General features: G+C 38.1%; 1 protein-coding gene across 8 annotated transcripts in view; it reads left to right on the forward strand.

Annotated features, from left to right (window-relative positions):
- The window catches only part of LOC105143509 (uncharacterized), a 559,838-nt gene that overhangs the window by 132,002 nt on the left and 405,256 nt on the right, over positions 1 to 22,580 (forward strand). Inside the window, exon 6 of one of the 8 annotated variants that reach the window (XR_015544297.1) lies at positions 4,366 to 5,121. The exons of the other annotated variants lie outside the window; for them this stretch is intronic. The gene's annotated coding sequence lies outside the window, so the exon portion shown is untranslated. Of the gene's footprint in view, positions 1 to 4,365; positions 5,122 to 22,580 lie in introns of those variants that run through there. 8 annotated transcript variants of the gene reach the window in all.

Raw genomic sequence — 22,580 nt, forward strand, 5'->3', positions numbered from 1 at the left:
AAAAAAATCAAGAAAAAAAGGAAACGATATTACTGATAATCATAGGTAGTTTTATAAAAGATAGAGCGAATAATAATAATAAAATGGATTTTGCAAAATTACTTTATATATAAAATGGCAGAAAAAATTACATCTGGAAATATCTTTACAGATTATGATTTTATCTCTAGAAATCTGTAAGATAACGCAAGATATAATGATTCTTAATTTTATTTTTGCGCTCAAAAAAATTAACATGTATTTAATGAAAGAGTTTCCATGTATCAATGTTGCATAATAATTAAAGTCGTGGCGAATCTTTTACGAGAAAGCTATTATTTATACGTAAAACATAGATCTTGCCAGTCGTACGTCAGTAACGAATAGCGGGCATTAGTTAACAGGATATCAAAAAGATATTCTGAGTTAGGCCCACCAAGGAACCAAGACCCCACCCAGGCAGTCGATGCCTGCTGCAACGTCAAGAACGAATCCGTACCAAACACAATGCCTCGAACCTGAGCCTCTATCGCGATATCATCCAGTTATAAATTGGAACACAGTTTCGTTCTGGCATTATGATATCTCTAATATGTCTTTTTTCTTCACTGACCACTGACCAAGCTGATCTTCGGGCCGATCGCCGCTTGTATTTCTAGGGCATTCGTGTTTCTACAACTGAGTTTCTCAGCATTCTGCGGCATTGATTCCGCTAATTTTAAATTCCTTTTTGGATGGTTTATTAGTCGCTTTATCTTTGATTTAATGTTTTCGATTTGCATTGTGATACAGTTAATATATGTAAATGTTACATTAACAAATTAATAAGAATTTACAATTTATGAAGGATCAGTATATGTACATCCAGATATATTATTAGCGAAGTACACTTCGTTAGAGAAAGAGAGAGAGAGAGAGAGAGAGAGAGAGAGAAAACGATTATTATTTTTTATGTTCGATTACTGCTAACAATAAGAGAAATTATGAAGATTGAGTTGTAAGACTTTACGCGGTTTCGAAATATTATTTAAGTTTAAAGTGTATCTATAGATAACTTGACGTGCCCTACGGGGTAACATTCTCGGCTCTTCCACCGGTAGAAATTATTCAAAATCCTTGCTCATGCGACTGCTCGAGATAAATAACTTTTGCCTCCACCTCTTCCTCTTTTATCCAACCGCTCCTCCTCCACTTCCATCGGATGTCTCGTGGGTGAGCTCTCGGGGCAGCTCTCCATGCCCGGATGTTTAACATAACACGAGCAATCATTTATGCGTGGCGCGAGTTGGCTGGCGACCCCATAATTTAAGCCAGTGGGCAGAACTATCTTGCAGCACCCCGCGATCGGCCCCATATGTGGGGTGCGCTTTACATTTTTACGTTCCTGATGTCGTTTTCGTCTTTTCCGATGTCTGTTTATTCATCAATGTATACTACATTTTTTGAAAAAGAACCAGGCAGTTAATTTTTTAGAAGCAATTACTTAAACAAAAAATTAACATTAATATCTTAGTAATAATACGAATAGTATTCTTAGTAATAATACGTATTTACTACATTGTATACTTTAAAGTCACGTGTAATTAACTGTCGCATATTTTATTATCATGTATAGTCGCTATATTAAATCGTACAAGTAACCACCACAGCCACGACTACAATCGCGAAATAACATAATACCCTGGCGACGAGGCCTATAGAGAGATTCTTGCAGTTCTTTTTACATCATACATCACTCGTTTATAGCATTTATCTCGCGTATCATGCGTTCAAACGAGATCGACTAAGAAGAAGCTAATAAAAATTTTCGATTACTATCGGTTCTTTGCTACCTCCGACCGTACAGAGGAATTCTTTCGCAGATTACAGATTCGAAGCGGCAAAACGCATTTGTAACGCTTCTTCGAGGAATGGTTGTCGCATCTCGGGGTAATAAAATCAACATAATGATAAGTAAATACCTCCCACCCGGTCTCGTCGCGGGGTTCCTTAAAAAGTCACCGGTATATCGAGGAGACTCCGTATACATACGCGGGCACCGCTGGGCCCCCCACGGCGGGATAAAGCTGGGCCCCATGACAGTAGCCGTGTACGCCATGGGTTAGACAATGCCGCACGCATTAATACACTTCATATTAGTCCGCTTTAATGCGTGTTCGCCGGCCATTGTGAATGAGCGACACTGTTTATCACCGGCCCCCGTATAACCCCTTAGTCTCCCCGTAATGGTAGGGGGCTGCGTATTTATCTGGGGCCCTTTGGCGATCGAGGGATAACAAATACGTACATGTCACTTGGGCTTTTTCAGTTTTTTAGCCATCTTTTATTTTCTTCAAATCGACCAGCGAGCTTCCTCCGCTCGAGCTTGACTCGAGATGTAGTAACAGTCGTTCAATCCTCATGGGTATCCTTATTTCATGGTAATCTAAAAGTTATGCATTTGTATCCCGAGGCGTAATGATTTCTCTTTGTCCTATAAAACATAAATCAACCGTCAAGTCAGTGACGATTAAAATATATACATATATATATACATATATATATATGTATATATAGTCTAATATCTTGCTGATTTTACTTTCTCGCGACTCTGTCATTTATATATTATATGTATCTCGGTTTTATTGCATAAGAAGTATTGAGATATTTGCAAAAACGTAAGCGCGATCGAGAATGTGCCTCAGGCACTCTAATTTTTCGTGTGAATACCGTGAACTTTCACGATCAAATCGTAAAGCCGCGAAAGTAACATCCCGCTTTCTATTTTATACAACAATTTATCGAACGACGCTATAATTTATTCCATTAGGCTTAACTCGTCATGATTTAATGCACAAGAATGCTGCGTAACTGGCGGTTGACAATCATCAACGCGTAAAGCTGCATTCCGAATCTCGAGACATTATCCGCGAACATTCGCATTACGCTTTCTTTAACGTCACACTCCAGCGTTTCGAAATAATCGCTCGGCGCTCCAAGCTGGCTTTACAGTGGACTCGGAATTAATTCTGGCGCACAAGGTTGCACACGCGAATTTTCGCGTGTGCATGTCTAGCGCACCGCGAATATTTCAACAAATACGCACGACATCTTAATACCATCACGACTCGTCGCGGGTTGGCTTTTCAGCGGGCTCATGAATAATTCTGGGGACCCAAAAGGTTGAATGCGCCAATTTGGAAAGTGCGGATTTCGTGTATCTCGAATTCTTGTCTGTCACAAAGAGGCGAGGATCATAAGGAGAAAGGGACGCCGAGGAACAAGAACAAGTTGAGGGGCAACGAGGAGGAGAAGCAAGAAGAGGAACAGGAGATGCGACGGCGGGAGGGGAGGGAGGAGAAAGAAGCCGCGGATGAACCCACCGGATAAATATAGTTCGTTAACCGATGATGTTAGGACATCACCCCCGCCTCTACCGACGTACGAGTATACCGATATTATTTCTGGCATTGACTCTCTCCGCGGCCGAGAGAGTCTGTACGACCCGACAACGACGACATACCGTCATCACTCATGACTCATGAGACTGGAAATACATACTCTCGATAGTTATCGAGAGCGCTTTCGTCCGTCATTATATTCCAAGAGCGTTCTTGTCTTACTAATGTTATCGAATTTTAATGTCTTCCCGCGAACGCAATTTTAATCACCATGCTATTATTTTTAAAGATTTTAATCACGATAAGAATATGAATTGCGATTCAAACGATTGTTATTCGAATTATTTTGAAGCAGTAGAATTTGGTTGTGTTTTCCTAGGATGCAACACTTTTTCTAACGCGCTGTTCGTGGAGTGTGAAGTACGTGGAAGTAGTCGTGTTTACAATCGCTTTCACTTTCGTTTTCTCTGATTTTTGGTAGTCGACGTGCCGTCTGGGATACTCCGCGACAGAATAGTGCACCCCACACACGTCCTACGCAGATATCTCGATCAGTGTAACCTGTACAAAGGCAGCCTTAGGCGAATCAACCATATTTATGCTTTGTTGTGAGCATAAAGACCTACCATAACGATCCACTGTGAATGTACTATCATTGAGTATTTCATCGCGATGCATTTGTGTCTCTTCGGCTCGAACCTCTGCAGTCGTCGCGAGACCATTCTTCTTTCTTCACTCTTTTTTCTTTTTTAGTTCTCACTTCCATTATTTTACGAATGTTGACGTCTTTTCATAGTAAATTTTTTAAATTTTGATTTCCAAAATAATTTTAAATTTCCTTTCACATATTTAATATTAATTGTAATACCGTGGTTTTCTTTCGTTAACTCTTAGAATTACATGCATTTCAACGAAGAGTTGCATCTAAGATTGACATTTATGTAAAGATATGACATTTTTGAAAATGCGCACATATACAACGATCAAAAGTCAGTTTTTTTCGTAGATCGCGGACATCGTGGTGAAATCTGCAAGCCAAAGAGTAGGACGGCCGTAGCAAGAAACGTGGAGAAATTAAAATCACGTGAAGTAACCGTTTGAAGGACGACGCTGCCAGAATATTAATGTAACGTTCGACTTGACGGAACGAATTATGCTACGCCGAGAACTGTCAGCACGCCAATCTACTTGGGCTTTCGGATATATTTCGCAACTGTACTGTAGGCAACGGAAATTTATAGAAAGATGCGATTTACGCGACTGATCCCGTTTTGATGGCTGATAGATGGTGATAAATTGCTTAGCGATGCCAAAACGCAACGCTGTTTAACTACATCGCATTTATTACGTCTCGTCGCAAATATGTTAAAACAAAGGATGATCATTATATATCTATGACCGTCGAGTAACATGAAAGTGCGAACAGATGCCAAAATATGTTCCGAGATCATGTACCGTCGCGAATAAATATTTTGTCGCGGCATCGCGATGGATATTCATCCGTCATCGCGTTTCGCCTTTGCATTCTGTTCTGAATCAATATTGTTCAAGTTAACTAGAAATATCCACTGCGCGAATGTATTATGAAACCTCTCTATTCTCGTAACGCTGATACCCTACATAAATTTGTCCTTTGCGATTACCACACGGTGGATTAGTCTAAAACATTCTGATCCACCCATTTGTCGCACGATGACAATACGTTCAGCTGTACGCGATATTATTCCCTCTGGATGTACCGAAAATAAACGTAATTTGGAGTTATGTGAAATAATTTTCTGTGAGAATGAAGCTAAAGATAAAGTAAGCTTAAGAATACAAAACACAGAGGTATTATTATCGAAAGCTTTTTAAGTACAAAATTCTTGCAAACTTCGAAGAAAAGTCAGTGAGATGAGATCGACTCGCCTTACGGGTATAATAATCCGGGTACACCCGGGAAAATATAAGACGACGTCCTGAAGATCGCGTATCTTTGGTATCGCGTGTCTTCGGCATCGTTCCTCCTGGTGGTTTCGCGCTCGTCGCTACTTAACAAACTTACCCCTTTAGCCCCGTCGTCTGCCTGGGGCTGCAACGGTGGAGCGGGGTACGCGGAAATTCTTAACGCTGTTAAGATATGTTAATTTTGTTTACCTATAAGCTATTAAAGGGGTACCTAACGTGCTTAAAGCTAAACCAGTTTGGTTTTCGCTGGATGTGTTCAAGGTGGATCCTGGGGGATATAACGCCGCGCACGCCAGCGTTGCTCGCGCCCTGGAAAGGGCTTTTACAGGAAGAGCTGTTACCGGAGAATATACCGAGCCGCGCCCTATGCGTTATACGAAAGTAAGATCGTATCACGGCTGAAGCGATACCTCGACAAACACACGACTTATCGAAATTCGACCGTGTTGCTTCGAATAAGTCGAAATTAGGAAAGAAAATAATTTTGAGACGCTTATTTTAAGAGAAACGAAACTTATTTATTTTTGGAGTAAAATATATATTTTTGATCTCGATTAATTATAAAAACTACATCTAAATTCTAAAGTGTTCTCTTTGAAATATATGAGAATGTAAGCGAAACGCCTTACGGCGATTGATAGAGGAAGGTTCAAAGTTTTTTCTGCTTACAATTTAAACTCTTGCCAGTACCACTCCTACAGATTGTACATTCTCCAAAAATTTTCACTTTGGATTTAAACGACCTATTGCTATAGTTGAGAATTAAAAGGACAAATGTGCAAATCTAAGAATATAATATCTGTAATATATTTCGAGATCATATTTCTTCATAGAACTTTACAGATATTTTTTAGAAATTATGAAATAGTCAACCGAATACAAAGCAATATATAAACAATTATGCGTAATCGAAATAAAATACTGGAAATATAACTACAAAATTTCTTGTGATGATTTAGAATTCAGGATACTTACACTTTGCTTACAAATCTTGATTTGGCGAAATGACTCGGCACGAGAAAAGCTCACGCGCAGCCGACCAGAGTTTTGCAGCTGCGCCTATTACTAATCCACGGTAGAACAATTTAAGTGTTTGCTATCACTAATAACCCGGCGAGCAAACGCGGCATTATTAACAGGTTCGCAAACATCTCCTGTATTAGTGATCCCGTCCCCCTATAACCTACATAGACTTTCCACGCGCCGACCCCGCCCGCCACCGCTACGCCAACCCTTATTCCGATCTCTTGTACAGATATTTGCCGTGTCTACACCGACCAAATTATCTCCGGCGATTTGAGGATAAAGGATTTTCGTCGAGTGTCGCGCGTGATGCATTCGACCGAGAGAATTGTGCATTAGTATCCATTCAATAAAGAACACAATAATTTGCAATAATTCTAAGAAAAATACTATAATGTAAGGTTTATAAAGATTATCTCAACAAGATAATACGATTACTAAGAATTTATGATGAAATATGGAAAGTGTACGCTGTAAAGTTTATATCTAACAGTAAGATATTTTAGGTATACAACTGGGAAGGAGGTGATTCTACATATAGATATTAAAAAAAATTTATTCTACATTTTCAACTTAATTTTTCACGTAGAATCTCTTTTCTCCCAGTTGTATCATCAGTTCACGAACGTCCTCTAAAATCTAAAAACATAATCTAAAATAGACAAGAAACATAATCTAAAAATCTGTTTAATATAAATACATCTGGCTATTTATTTCTTTATTTGTTTTTCGTTTTTCTCTGATATTATATTTTAAGTGAATAGTGATCAGAAGATACGCGGATAATAATTGTGATTTTTACTAACGCAGTCAATAAAACGTCACGATGTTTTCCATCTATCCGATGGGATCTTTGTCGTGGAATAAATATGTAAATCGGATCTTCTCCTTCCAATCGTGGGACACACGCTTTCGTGAGAGGCCACGACGGATGGCAAGTTGGACTTGACCTTTTGCATCCCCACTCGCTTTCCTCTATTCGATCTCACCGTTTAGCCTCTTCTCCGTTTCTTGATATCTCGAGGAGACGTCGAACGTCGCAGCCGATATCGAAGGCCCGGAGGCCGCATCCTGTTCCTTTGAATAATTCAGCTCGTACACTCCCGGCGATTTGCGGACGACTGTAAAAGCACATCGAGATCAATATGTACAAATGTATCTTGGAATTTCGTGTACGATGCCTCGGGAAATTATGATTTTAAATCATCAAAGTTATTGCTCCAGCCACATCCAGAGTTTTGTTTATTTTTATAAATCATTAATTATGAATTATCTTATTTTTCTGCAGTACAAAATGTGTCTCTTTTATATTTAATTATTTTATTAAATTTTTATTACGATATGTCTGTTATTACGATGTTTGCGATCTCTTTTATAATATATTAACAACTATTTTTATAAATAGTTACAATAGTATTCCAATTTTGTTTTTAACAGTCTCTGTCTACATTTTATACTACGTTCTTATTTTTATTCTTGTTACACTTTTTAGTTAACGTATTGAAATTAACTCTGAGAAATTATACGAGAAATTATATGTTCAATCCGTAATTAAGATCTAACCATTCATTTATGTTGAAGACCCGCAAAACCCTGTTCGATTTTCGAAGCAAATCAATCGGCTCCGATTTCGTTCGGTCAGCGATTATAAGCTCCGCGCGGAATTAGATTGAAAGCTAATTAGTATCGGACAGCTAATTTCGCTTCGACCTCGCCCTTCGACTCTGCGGCTAACGTTGGTATTTTCGTAAACGTTAATAATACCGTGAACAGATATCGGGCCGTCCAGCTGTCAGGTATGCCCACCCGCTGATATTCCGAATCGAAAGTGAAGTGGACAACAATCTCGACCTAATCAACCGTGGAAGAGGTTGTCTATCTGATATAAAATCGATGCTAGAATGCATACCTGAACATATATATAATAGTATGATAACTTGTAACTCGTTCTTTACTTTGCGTGATAATGCAAGTTTAACAATAACTCGTACTGTTTCATTCAACGTGAGTAATGAGTAGTGAATTGTCTTTATCACATGTGGTAATAATGATCTGGCAATTTATTGATGTTGAAATTATCGTTTGTCAGAGCAGGACTACACGTTACACACGCTACACATGTTGCGATTTTGTTATAATATATTTAAAGTGTTTCTTTAACGCATCGAAAGAACCCTGCACTTGTATAGAAAATTAGGTTCTAATTAAATAAGTAATTTTCAGTGTTTTCACATATAATACGTAATTTATAATTTAATCAACAAAGGATATCATGGATATAATGCGTAGTTTTTGAGTTATGGCGTAAGATGTGAAATATGCTCTGTACATTAAGCAAATTTTTAATATATTCTGGAAATCCTTCGAAATATAATATATCTTATTCAATCCTATTATTTTTCAACTAATTTGAAAAAGAGCCATATTGATAAAAATCAATTTGATATTGAGAGTAGGTACATCGGACCTTTAAAATAATCTTTTTTTATATTGTATCAATAGTGTTCTCTTTGAAATTAATTGAAGTGTTGGTAATGAAGATATATTTTTAAGAATTTCCAGAACGGTAGTTATAGAGCATAAATTTTATATTTTTAATATATCATAGCTTAAAAATTATTTATTATTGAATCTGATGTCACGACATTTTTTATTTATCAGATTATGAACTACGCCATATATGAAGACCAATTTGTTTCATCGGGATTCAATTTTCCGGGCACAATTAGCGCAAGATTCTTTCTAATGAAGACTTTCACGTTTTATTCGAGAAAACATATTTTGTTGCGATGTCAAACTCAATTCAAACTGAGAAGATCGAGCCGAGCGTGTCGACGAAGGGGAGAAATGTTTTTATTTATTTAGACTTCGATTATCTCGCTTGCGAAAGAAGTCAACCCGTCTGGGACCACCTATCGCGTTCCTCCTATAATTCAACTCTCGAGAATGGTCTCTGTTAGAAAACAGGGAAATACTGGAGCTCGTACCACGTCCCTTTTCCGCATCCGTGCATTTCTCCTCGTTACTGTTCCGTGGAATTTTTTTCTTCCTCTTCTAGTTCATTCTCTATTGAATTACAACGACATACAGAAAATATACAGAAAATGTCAAGTATTGCATGTCTGGTAAGCAAGATCTTTTATAAGATCAATCGCTTGCTTAAAACAGATTGCTTTAAATCATCACTGATTATACATATTTTAACTATTTTAAATATACGGTTTGATGCACTTGAATTAATGCAACTTATACAATAATTTAAAAGAATTTAACTTTTTAGAAAATGTTAAGAATGAACTTTTCATTTGTGATGATGAAAAGCGGAAGATAAAAAATAATGAAGACGCGAATAAAAAAATTAAAGATTAGAGGTAGGGTGAAAACGAAGAAAAAGATAGGAGATAAAGGGACGATTCCCTACGCATCATCGTTCGGCCATTTTTTTCGGTTTGATCGTAAAATCTAATGGGCGCATAAACCGTGGAAAAGGAGCTTCGGCATAAAAAAGAGAACCATCAACGATAGAAGCATTATTAATACTTTATGTTAATTACCGTATCGTTTGGTTCGTCGAACGGCCTTAAATCGAGTTGCTAAACAGCCGTGCCTGATCGTAAATTCGTTGTCTCGGCTTGACGCTCGATTAAAATCTGCTTCCAGGGGGAATGTCCTTCCCTTTTTCTCGTCCTTTTCACCATTTCATCGATCACGTCGATATGGCTTCTCTCATTGACGTAATCGGCTGCGATAATCGATTAAAATCACAAGAGTGTTATTCAACCTTTAAATAAATAAATACTCTTCACTCGATTAAACGGAAAATAATAGCTGATAAATAAAATAATAGCTTTGTTGTTCTATTGTTTTCTTCCAATGTAAAATTTTTAGATCCGCGTATCATTTTCTTGCAATCAATGTCTTTCAGTATGGAAATATAATTGATACGTAATGATTCGGGCGATTGCTTTATTAACTCCCTTTGTTCTCCCGGTCAGGAGCATCGCGTGATTGCATATTTCATTATGTAATAGCCACATGGTGTATCATACATGCTTTGTAATTCAACCTGATTGTGGTCTAACTATAAGAACCAAACTGCCGATTCATTCGCCCTGCTGAACGTAACAAAGGCGCACGCACAGTAGCAATCGCTATAATCTGGTCACTTATGCCGACATAATGGCTTACAATCTTCGTTCGGTTTCTCCGTTTTAAGACTCCAATCACTTTGCCGTCGCAGCTGCTATAAAAAAGTACATTGTCGACTTCCTTGATTAATTCTTTCATTCACAGCCACTTCCTTCCGTATTTTGCTGGGAAGCGCAGTACATATCTGCGTCGTATCTCGATCGATAGCAATATTTTTGAAGTACCGCAGTAATATACATAATTCGCATCATGATATAAAAAATTTACGATTAATTAGTCGCATCGAAATTCATTCGCCGTGTTCTCTCCTGCTAAAAATTAAATTTGTAAAGAAATCTTGGAAACGTTAATAATATTTGTGTAAGATTGAGAATTTTATATTTATAATAGCAAATTTAATATACATTTTACGAACATTGTGAATCAATTCTTATGCGTTTTTTTTCAACGATTGAAAATATTAATGGCGATTTAGATATTAATTTACGTTTATGATCACGATATATCTTAACTGAATTTTCATGAATGTTTTGTGAATGTTGAATTGACTTATACGTGAGTTACAGTATACGTCAAAATAAATTAGACGTTAATTTATGAAGAAATTAATATGGATAACTTTGTCAAATAAAAATACATTTTAATTGTATTTAAAGAGTTAAGAAAATTTATATATAATTAATTTTTATATAATGAATTAAATTTGAAAATATCAATTTATACTGGATTTGTTCTACTATAATATTATTCATGACTTTACTCCGAGTTAATTATATTACGTAATCTTCTTCCGCTATCGTCGTAGTTTATGCAGCGCATTCCGGGAAACATAACAACGAAATAATTCTTAAAATTAATAGGATTCCATACATTACTCAAGATTCTACCATTGTGTCGTATCGATTAATTCGATAATAGGCATGCACAAAGAGGATAGAACGTGCACCCTCTTCTAATCCCAAAAGCGAGAGACAAACGAGAGAAGGGGCGACTTGCGATAATTTAGCAGTCAATTAGCTCGCGTTTCAGGAGCTGCCGAACTCCCGACTCCACAATAATATCGACTGCCGGCTGTTATTTCGCTGAAGTCGCTTCGAATTCGAATTCGCATCCTCCTTCCCCGCTCAACCCTTTGGTCCGTTTCGCCATCCCGTGGTTTCTGGAGGTTTGGTGGCATTGGTAACGTCGCGCCCTACCACTATGCGCCCGCTTCCCCTCCCGCCCCCTCCTGGTAATTGTTTGATTACTCAGCACAGCGCTGAGCCACGGTTAAACTCAAACTAAGGCCTCCAAGACCTGCCTCGGCCCTCTCTTTTACCTCTCTCCCGGTCTTCAACCGACGGGTTAACGTAAGGTAATACCACCGTACGTCGGCTCGTCGGGTATTATCGAGTATTACTGTCCCGGGGGAGCGTTAATTAGCGATCATTAGTTAATTGATCGGCAGCCGTCGGCAAGGTGCAGCCCCGGACGATTCCGTCGGCAGAACTCTTGTGCGTGTTTAGCCATTAATCCAGATAATGGAAGTACGACGGAGTTTCCCGCTTGCCGATCGGCAAGTAATGCGCTACTGTGAGCACGTTACAGGTTATGTGATCATTAACCGGATGCACATCGAATGGGGCTTTCTAGCGTGCTTATCAACGTATCAGGTTGCCCCTTTGGAAGATATTGTGTCAGATCGTTCATCCGTTATGTCGCTGAAATTTTAATTTTAATTTTTTTTTTACAATAGATGTACCCGTTGTACTTTTTTGTAATTTATAATCGGATGATAAATCTTTATTTATAAAAATATTTTTATTAAATTTATTTTTATCGAAGGATATTGGATTTTTATTGAAGGATTTTTTTTTTACAATAGATGTACCCGTTGTACTTTTTTGTAATTTATAATCGGATGAAAAATTTTTATTTATAAAAATATTTTTATTAAATTTATTTTTATTGAAGGATATTGTTCTTTTGTAGATAAAATCGTAATTCGCCATTGCCATCATCGCAATTTAGATTAAAGCATCTCATATTCTTTGTGTGAAACATTTTGTATTTTTTTTTTATCATCGTGATGATTAAGCTCATTGAGCGTAGAGTATAGAAGAAAACTAAAGTGTTTCCTGCTGAGATTACGTGTTGAAAGGAGTGGATGTCCAATATACGATTTCTTCGCGTCTTCGGATAAGCCGCCCGTGAAAGGACAGAGAGAGATCAGGAAAGAGTCGTCTATAAAAATAATCTTCCAAAGACTCGATTCTCGATTGATACTCTCTGGGGAGATCTGAGGGATGCTTTCTTTGTGAGCAGGTTTTCTCTTCGTCGCTTTTCTCCAAAAAGTTTTGTCACATTGACGTGAGAAGTTCTCGCCGTTTTTTACGTTTTGTTTGATTGCGATGCTTTTTTAAGCAATTTTTAAGCGTAGAAATATTGTATAATTATGAAGTAATTGAAATTTTACGTTATTTTTACACATTACATTAAAGATATAAACGTCACAAAATATTATAAGAAATATAAAAATTTCATAGATTGTTCTATCACTTTGTTCTATTATTATGTCTATATTTTGAGTACAAGTTTTCTTATTAGTTTCAAAGTTATTTAATTTTTTCGATTGCTCTGATTTTTTCTTATATAAAATCGTGTTTTATAGTAAAGTTTATTTGCAAAGATAAAGTAGTATTATGATTTAAATTAAGTTGTTTATATACTAATTAAACTCTAATAAATATTCGTACAAAAGTTCATTTGGATCCACTTACTCGTTTAAAAGTTATTTACCTAAAATTGCAGCAAAATATGGTAATTGTGCTGCATAAGCCAAATACCACTACCGTTAAAAGTCAAATAATTTGTTGTTTTGTATTTTGCAATTGGTTTCAGGGCATATTTACGACAAAATTTTTTGACTAATATTACCTTTTTTTAGTTGATTTTTTTGGCTGATATTTTTAGCCAGTTTGGCTGATATTGTAAAAAGCCATAAAACATCTTTAATTTCACCGAATTTATAATAAATGGAAACAGAACGAAATATATCTTCTTTTTATCAAAAATATTCAAAATGATATTAAATTTACTAATATAAGGCTAGTTAACAAATAGATATTTTCTATAATAAATTTATGTAGAAACAAGATATGGGAAGTTTTAATTCCTTCCAATTACATTTTGAAAGAAAGAACAAGATCGACTGAAGACGTCAATTTTTATGCAGCGTAAAATAGCGATCGCCCTTAACGTACATCTCCGATCAACCGGACAAAACTCGGCCGGCTACCGCTCGTATTCGATAATTGTTAATGAATAAATATAAGTCTCGCACAATAGGGCGCCCATATGCGACCGGACGTGAGTGACAATGGCTCGCCGTGATGCTTATGAAGTGACAGGTGACGCTTTCGTTTCGGAGAGAAAAAGAGAGACAGAGAGGGAGAGAGAACTCATTTAAAATCGACCATTTCAAGAGATTGACTCGTTTGCACTTACGATCCCGGCCCACCTTCCCATATACAGTCCTTCAATTGCATCCAGCGTTACGGTTGTGAATTACAATGCGAGGAAATGAGGAAGGGCGTGCCCGAGCAAAGTCAATGCGGTGCTCTCTTTAATTCATCCCGTGTAATTCATTCGTTACGTCTTAACGGAGATTATACATTTCCATATTTCATCGGTTCATTATAAAATTGCGAGAGATCCTTTCTTTCTTTTATTTATATTTAAAATACAATGATCCTCGCATTGATATCATATTAATATCTTTTTTTGACGTTTACTTTAGAATTTGCATTTAATCTTCGTAAAGAATTTTGATCTTGCTATTTTAATTTCGATATTTCTTTTCCATGTTTTGATGTTTCACTCACGAAATGATACATTTCACGAATTATTTAACATATTTGTTGTGATATTCAACGTCTCGTGCGACCGTAAGCCTGTCATATATAGTAAGTCACACGTGCAACACGCTGTTGTTTGCACGTCAAGCAAATCGACATTAAGGTAGTGTGAAAAATCGGTCAAGTGAATCCGAAGCGTGAAGTATTCGACAGAAAGATGCTTTCCACATGGCGGATTTGAAATAAATTTCTATCTTCCATGGCGGGGATGTAACCAGTGAACTTGCTCGCTGAAGATACTTATCTGAGCGAAGAAGGAAGGATGAAAGAAGCAGGTTCGATGGCTGTTCTGCGTGGGAGAATAGCTCCTACCGAAACGCATACGGCGCGATGAATGGCGTAACGAAATCGTAACAAAAAAACTCGGGCATATGACAAGTCTTTGTGCGCAAACGGGACTTCAGGTTATTCCCCTTGCACTTCTTACACGTAGGTGTTTATCGCGTATGTTTGCTATTCGTACACATCCCTTTATTGCTGGTCGAATGATGATCGGGTAAATCTTGATTAACATTCAAAAGAAAAAGGAGAAAGGAGTGCTTGTGTGTGAGAAAATTACAACGAGGAAACGTGTGGATATATGTGTCATAGGTCATTTGTTAAATAATGAAGAGAGATTTGCTTACGTAATCATATGTGTATAATTTAATTAAGCATTACCTTATATTGGAAACACGTTATTAAAAGCGCGACGTAATAATTGATGTATTAGTTATTACAATTTTGCCACGATTGCCAGTTATTACGGATGGATGGCTCGTCGTAGAAGCGAAGCTCATGCACTGCTCTCTGAATTTAGCAGCCACCTGGTATAAATGGCCGAATGTGGTAATTATACGCAAGTCAGCCCGCCATCCATGCAGCATTAACGTCTAAGGGCCTTGGGCTGTGGGAGGTTTCAGTAACGTGTATCGGAGAGGGCAGGAACGAGTTGCAGCCCTAATATTTTGACGTGGCCTAATGAAACAATGCGAGGCACACCGTCTCGAAAGTGCGAGCGAGAGGATAAATGTGGTACAGGCCGGCCTGGTCTCGGTGCGAAGAAGACGGACACGAGGAATGGAAGAAACCACGAAATTGTGGACGGGTCCTCCGTCTCGCCGGAATTATTGCTTGCGCGCACCGGCGGAAGCAGCTGCGCTGTAAATCTGCATTTTCGACAGGTGTTGCGTTGATTGCATTGCATCGGCGATCTGAAGGAGCGTCTTTCAGGCGTCATCCGCATCCGTGGGAATTGCAAGAGTCGAGGACAATACTGTGTTTGTTGCTGAAGTTCATGCTACATTAATGCTACAATGTTTCGCGCGACTCGCATACATATCGACGTAAAATGTTCTTCTGTCACTTCCACAAAATTCTGCATATCAGCGCGACATTGAATGTTTATTCTACAAATTATCTCATTTTTCATAATGCAACATTTACATTACACTTTTTAACAGGATTAATTGAATTATAATAAATATAAATTAATGGACGGCATAATTTTTCGAATGAAATATATAAAGATGAATATAAAAATATGGAGACATATTAAACATTTTTTTAAAACAATTTTTCTGATTTTAATTTATTACATTTGACGAAAGGCATGCAGAAATATACGAAATGGCTGACTACCTCAGCCAATGATTGGACTTCGATTGGCGGCCATCGAAGCGGCGGCCGACACTCTCGAACTGGTCGATGCATCGTCCTGCAGCAGGTCTAATCACGTTTCTTTTTCTCGTACGTTTTCTCGACGGTAAGGCAGACCAAGGGTCAGTGATTGGTCGAGACGGGAGAAGGGGCCTATGCGGCCCTAAGGCCCCCATCCGAGATCGGCCGTCCTACCACCACGGGGATACCTTTGACGGGTCGGCAATAAGAACAAGTATGAAATCAACCTCCCGACAGACAACAGACTCTATCAGATGGTAATTATGTGTATGGCTGATACAAGGAGATACGGCCCGATATGCACCTATATCCGAAATCTATACTGGGTGTCAAACTCTGAAATAGAATCCTCCATTAATGAAATGCCAGCTCGAGTGAACGCTCAACTATACTTCGCTTATAATAATGCCAGATCAAGTTCGAGAAAAATTCTCTGCTCAAGTTTGTTAGATATCGTGACACTTTACGTCAACATCTTTTCGATATCATCGCGTTACATAATTTTTGAGTATAGTGTTCCGGTGGGATAATTACACGAGCAGGTGTGATAGCTTCAAGCCGTTAAATTACGTGTATACTGAAATAATCTGGCATGTGCGCATCAAATTGATTAAAGAACATACTACATCATTTTCTTAACATTGCGTCACCCGGTCTTTTTCAAATTTATCTCGAAAAACGCGTGTTATGTTAATAGAATTTTTTACTGAAAGCAAAATGATTATATAAATACATTAATATATTTCTATTGCTTAACGATTTACAATATCTAAAAAGATTAAATATACTTTTTAAACAATTTGTTCACGAGTCTCAAGAATAAGAGCTTCTAAAGGGTTTAAGGTAATAGGTCGCTTTTGGAGCACCCGGTACGTAAAATACGTTCGAGACGGTACGTTAGCGACTGACATTATGAGTGACGTACGATATGGAGGAAGGCATCGGGCAGTCTATAATATATAATAAAAATGCATCCACACGCCTCGATGAGTTGATTGTCTGCTTGTCCGGATGCCAAAACGTCCGAACTCGTGCATTTCATATCGCGTTTTATGCATTTACGAAGCACCCCGCTCCTTCGTACTCGGGTGGTCAAGGAATCGGCCCACGGCGCTCTTTCGTCGTCCCGCGTCGTCGAATAATAATCATAATAATGAGAAATTCTTGCTTATCTTCGATTATTTTTGGATTTAACGGTGTTTGAGGAATAATCTTTTTAAACGTTCTTCTTCAAAATTTTCAAGGGTTATTACGTAATCAACATATGCCTTATTCAATCTTTATTTATTATGTCAGTATCTCTCAAATATTTTTTTTTGCAATGCTTGTGTTTTATTGAACGTTCTAAAATAAAAGAAGCGAGTGTTTCTTCTAAATAAACTTTTTCTATAAAAACATATAATAAAAAAGACCATAAGATGAAAACAATAATTATAAAACAATTATAAAACAAATATAATTATAAAACAATTCATAATTGCTATTTAACAACAGCAGATCATTATGATTGAGTTAAGTGCGTTTCGCAAACATGGACTTTGCAGTAATTATACGGCATTTTGACGATCTCATAATCCTGTTCTTAAATTAGTTAAGCAATCGGAAGCGAATATCTCAGCTGTTTCTAAATCGACGAAACTCTTGCGAGATACCTCTCAAGTGGTGTCCACTTTTACATGCTTGACTTTTCCCCTTTGCCCTCTTCTCTCTATCTATCTGTCTATCTATATCTACCATTCCATGAGATGAAACATTCGCAAAGGGGGATGTCTTCTGTCGAAAGATCGCGAGAGAGCGAGCGAGAGAGCGAGCGAGCGAGCGAGCGAGAGAGAGAGAGAGAGAGAGAGAGAGAGAGAGAGAGAGAGAGAGAGAGAGAGAGAGAGAAAGAGAAAAGAGGGAGGGAGTGAGAAGACGAGGGTGGTTTGGTAGCTACGGAAGACGGGGGGGTTGAAGGGGCGGGTATTTGTGTAATATTCCGTTTGTCTTGCCTTCAGAGCATCCGCTAATGTACACAACACCGGCGCGCGGAGGAAAGGGTAGAGCGAGGATGGAAAGGGGTTGGTTTGAAGACACTCGGTATAGAAGCGAAGATGTACCTAGGACGACGGGAAGGAGCACCGGCAGCTACTACTAGGATTGTTATTGTACAATTTGCTAAGACTAAGGCACATCCAGTGTTGAGTGTGAGGGAAGCACCTTTGGACATCAGCCGAGGTATCACACAGAGCGCCTAGTTGGTCCTCCTTTTGCCTGCGAACCGACTTGTTCCGCGCTTGGAAGATCTATTGTCTCAATCCGCGACAAGTTTGACGAGAAGCTTATAGATCAGCATTGATGAATCGCGCTGACGCGAACGACGATTAGACGAACAATCGGATAGCTTGCATCGTATCGAATTGATCCGCGATAATCAAACAAATCATTTCCAATTAGCTGACACACGCATACGACTAGGAGGTCTAAAGTTTCGCTGTTGACCAAGATCAAAGCAGAGGACCAGTATTCCGCAGATCCGTGAGAGAGTGTCTGGTTAATGCCAGCACAGGCTCTTCTCTTTACCGTTTGAAGCAATAACGAAGACGTTTGTTAACCGGCGATAACTTCGCTCTGATTCTTGATGATAAGATCACAGTAAAGTTCTCTGTTGCGTCCATTGCGTTAGCCCGTTTGTAAGCGAAATTCGGAGCTGGTGCGATCAACTCTCAACGAAATATCTTTCAGGAAAATACTGTAGTCACAGTTCGTATAGTTTATTGTGTTTTACATTACTTTCAAGTTTTCATTGTTACGAATAAATAAAGAAATTATTTTGATCCTACAGTATCGATATTTTAAATTACATATATTAAAATTACACTGACTCTCTAAAATCTCTATTATATTTGCATATGCTAATAATGTTATATCATAAATCTACAAATCAAAGATGCCTTACTGCCGGATTAACTGCGACATCTGCATGCTTTCGGAAAACGAAAGGGCAAGGGGAACATTATAGCGAATGTTCCGAATCTTAACGGAATTACGCGACCGGAAGTAGCTTCCTTTAGTCACACTCACTGATCTCGTCTCAGCCTCACCCACGTAAGTCTGCAGAATCGCGTGTGTTCCGCGAGCAAATCGCAACTGCGAATACGGATGTTTGTGTGCGCGAACAGTCTGTCTTCGTAGGCTGAGCAAGAGGGCGGATGGCGGTAGCAAAGTGGTTGTTCTTACACAAATAAAACAGCACTTAGTACAAGTACTTATCTCCTTCGCTCCCCACCGCTTCTCTCTCTCGCTCTCTCTCTCTTTATGACAATGCCGACAATGGGAATGTGACATGTGCCCGGCCTCCTACAGCAGGTAACACCACGATGCGAACTCGTATGCAAATCCACTTGGATATGCACTTCAATACGAACTATGGAGACACGAGTTTCAGCAAGACTCTTTACTTAAATCAAAGACGCACTGTCATGATGCTACCGATTGCTCATTTCATTCGCAGTCAGTATATGTTTTAATGATAAATTTAGCTATTAATTGCCAATGCTTACATGATATTACATAATCATCTAGTTTATCTAGGGGTTATTTACAAACAAGGATTGTCAATTTATTTCTCATCCGTGATGAGAAATAAAACGATTTAAATGATTTTAAAATTATTGGGATTATAATAAAATAAAGCAAATAACTTAAACAAGTTTTATACTAAAAAAATGGTAAAATTATTGCCGTAAAAATATACGGAAATATTCTATACATTAAACAAATTATATCATTTTTCTAAATTAATTAATAGTTATATACGTGCACATTGTTGCTAAATTTATATCTCTGATTTTGTTTGTACTTGAAAAAATATGAGTAATGTTGTGTTATTAAAAAGAATAAGGTGCAAGGGAATTTTATAAAAAGTTTAATTTTGAAACGTACAAAAAAATTAGGATATAATTTCGATGGCGGTTGATCTTATTAACTCGGCGTTGAACTTTCCAATTTAGGAAATATCGTTTTAAAAAAGATGAAAAAATTGTCAACGGACATATTTAAAAAGCAAATATATGTGTGTGTGTGTATGTGTGTTGTGTGTGTGTGTGGGGGGGGGGGGAGGTCGCTAGTACAATTACTTCTAAAATATCGTCGCTCAAAAATATACATTACTGAATAAGTCCAGAAAGAAATTGTTAATGATGATGTGTTTTTATCTGACATTTATCATTCGAATTTCATTAATGTCTGATTAGTTGAAAATAGATAAAACGTTTATAACTTATCGAATAACTATAAAATCACCTTTTACAGACCGCTAAAACACAGAGAGATTTTCGCATTCTCTCATATTTGAAATTTAAAGTATCAAAAATTTTCTGGATAATTAAAATCTTACAAACTGAAAATAGGCCATATGCAATGTTGGATCTTTCTCGTCTTTGAGCGATACAAAGCTGCAAGAGTGGTGAAACTTACACCGACACCTTCCACTTGAAGAAAGTAATAGAGAAAGGGTTGATGTCGCAGATCCCGCGAAATCAGTGGCCATGTGGATCTGACAAAAAGAGAAAACCAGAGAGGGATTGGTTAATATTTCAGGAAGATTTTCTGTAGCTCCGTTTGCGTGCGCGAGCGCGCGTACCATTGAATTCGCGAAGCTGAAGGCTGCCTCTCGCCCCGGCAGAGGTGGAGGGTTTAATAAGAGCCAGTGCCGGGGTCCGTTGTAATATCCGTTTTGTATAATCGCGCTGCCGGTCCTCCTTTTATTTCTGGTAATTTTTCTCATCAGAGCACCCGGACGCCCGGTGTCCCGCGGGACGCCCTGGGCAGTAGGACGCCCCCCTCGTTCTCTCTTTCCGACCGTTCGTGTCCATCCGCTTCGTGTCCGTCTGACAGCAGGATTCAGAGAAACGTATTAATACGTAATCAGTCGCGGGAGCTACCTTTGCCGTTGCGCCGGATCACTGCCTCGTTCTTTCGCTGCTTGTTTAGCATGCCGTTACTGCCAATGGTGGTGCTGCTCGTTGCTGCTGACCTCGTAGCTAATGAGAGTATAAGTGGGGATCAGCAGCTACTACCGAGCCACTCTGTCTTTTGACATCGCTGCGGTTCAGCTGGAAGCAGAGAGATGTTTGCAGATGAGAATTTTATTATCGAAATTTGTTTCATAATTTTATAAGGCTACTGGATATTTCCAAGAACTTATTAGATCAGTAATAATCAATTATCGATAAATTAATAGTCCCATAAATGTCTAAATAAATTTACGTTATTTAAAAAAAATACCGCATCACTGACAACAATGTTAATTACAAAGTATAGAAAAATTAAAATTGTGAAAGTCGCAAATCGCGATTAAAAATTTCGCGAACTAGAAATAAAAATTAAATTATTGATATCAATTTATGGTAATTTTATAAGCAGCGTAGGAACGTCAAATTGACCTTGGAAACAGGAAGCGGCATGTGGTATATTCCACGCAGTTGAAACCGACAGAGTCCGTTGGGTTACCCGATCGTTCGTATCACTCGGCTATCGGCCCATTTGAATGCCGGGGTCAGATCAGGGGTCCGATCGGTTGCGCTCAGAGACTGCGTCTTTCTTCATCTCGCCACGCATTTAAATATTAGCCTCCTACGAAAGGCCTATTGAAGCACCTCGCAGGTGCACTTCTACGGTTTTGCTTTCTTCGCGTGCGGGAAACGCACATCTGAAGGCGCGCCCTTGGAGGGATCTTGATTCCCCATTCTCAGTTGGGTGCCTCCCTCTTTGCTCTTGTGTCCTCTCTACTTCGATGAAACCTTTTGGACAATGCAACGTGCGCGATCGACCCGTCAAAGGGTGCATGGGAATATTGTAGGCTTACGTAAGAACCTTGAGCCCTGCACGCGCACATCTTGGAGGGATCGAGGACGAAGATCGTTGGCGAGAATCGATCGTCGTTCAGCTGCGTTAGTTTAGCTCTTTCAAACGTGTAATATGTGTTTGCGTAGGCTTATAATAAATAGGTTTTGTCCTTAAAAGATTCGCAGAGAGATTTCCTTTTTTATTCTAAATACTATTATTGACTTTAATGATCTAACGGCTGATTTATTTGATTACATTTTCTATTTTATTGACATTTCTTTTAGTAAATATGATTGATAAAGTACTAATTCAACAGTTTATCATTTATATTTACTGTTTAAATGATCATTGTTAATTTAAAAAAAACTAATAATAGTTGTTAGATGTAATTTATTATTACTATGCGTATGAATGTGCAGATCAAATCAAGTTAAAGCTGAAAGTATTATAGTGTCGCAAATAAGAACTAAGAACGCATTAATCTTTGCGAGGTTTGCTAGAAATTAACAGCGATATCTGTGAAATCTCTATTTAAGAAAGTGATGCAGATCGAGATGGTTTGAAATCTTCTAGATTGACGTGACACATCTCGATGAAGCCGGCGGGCCTCATTTTAATTGCTCTCTTTTTCTTTTTGCACGTATTAATATTAATAGCTTGCTGTTTTTAGATGAAGTCAAGCTCGCGAATGAGCTTTTGATTCGATTCGGCCTTAGGGATC

This window comes from Acromyrmex echinatior, chromosome 2 (assembly GCF_024713525.1).
Source record: "Acromyrmex echinatior isolate Ae372 chromosome 2, ASM2471352v2, whole genome shotgun sequence".
Classification (NCBI taxonomy): Eukaryota; Metazoa; Arthropoda; class Insecta; order Hymenoptera; family Formicidae; genus Acromyrmex; species Acromyrmex echinatior.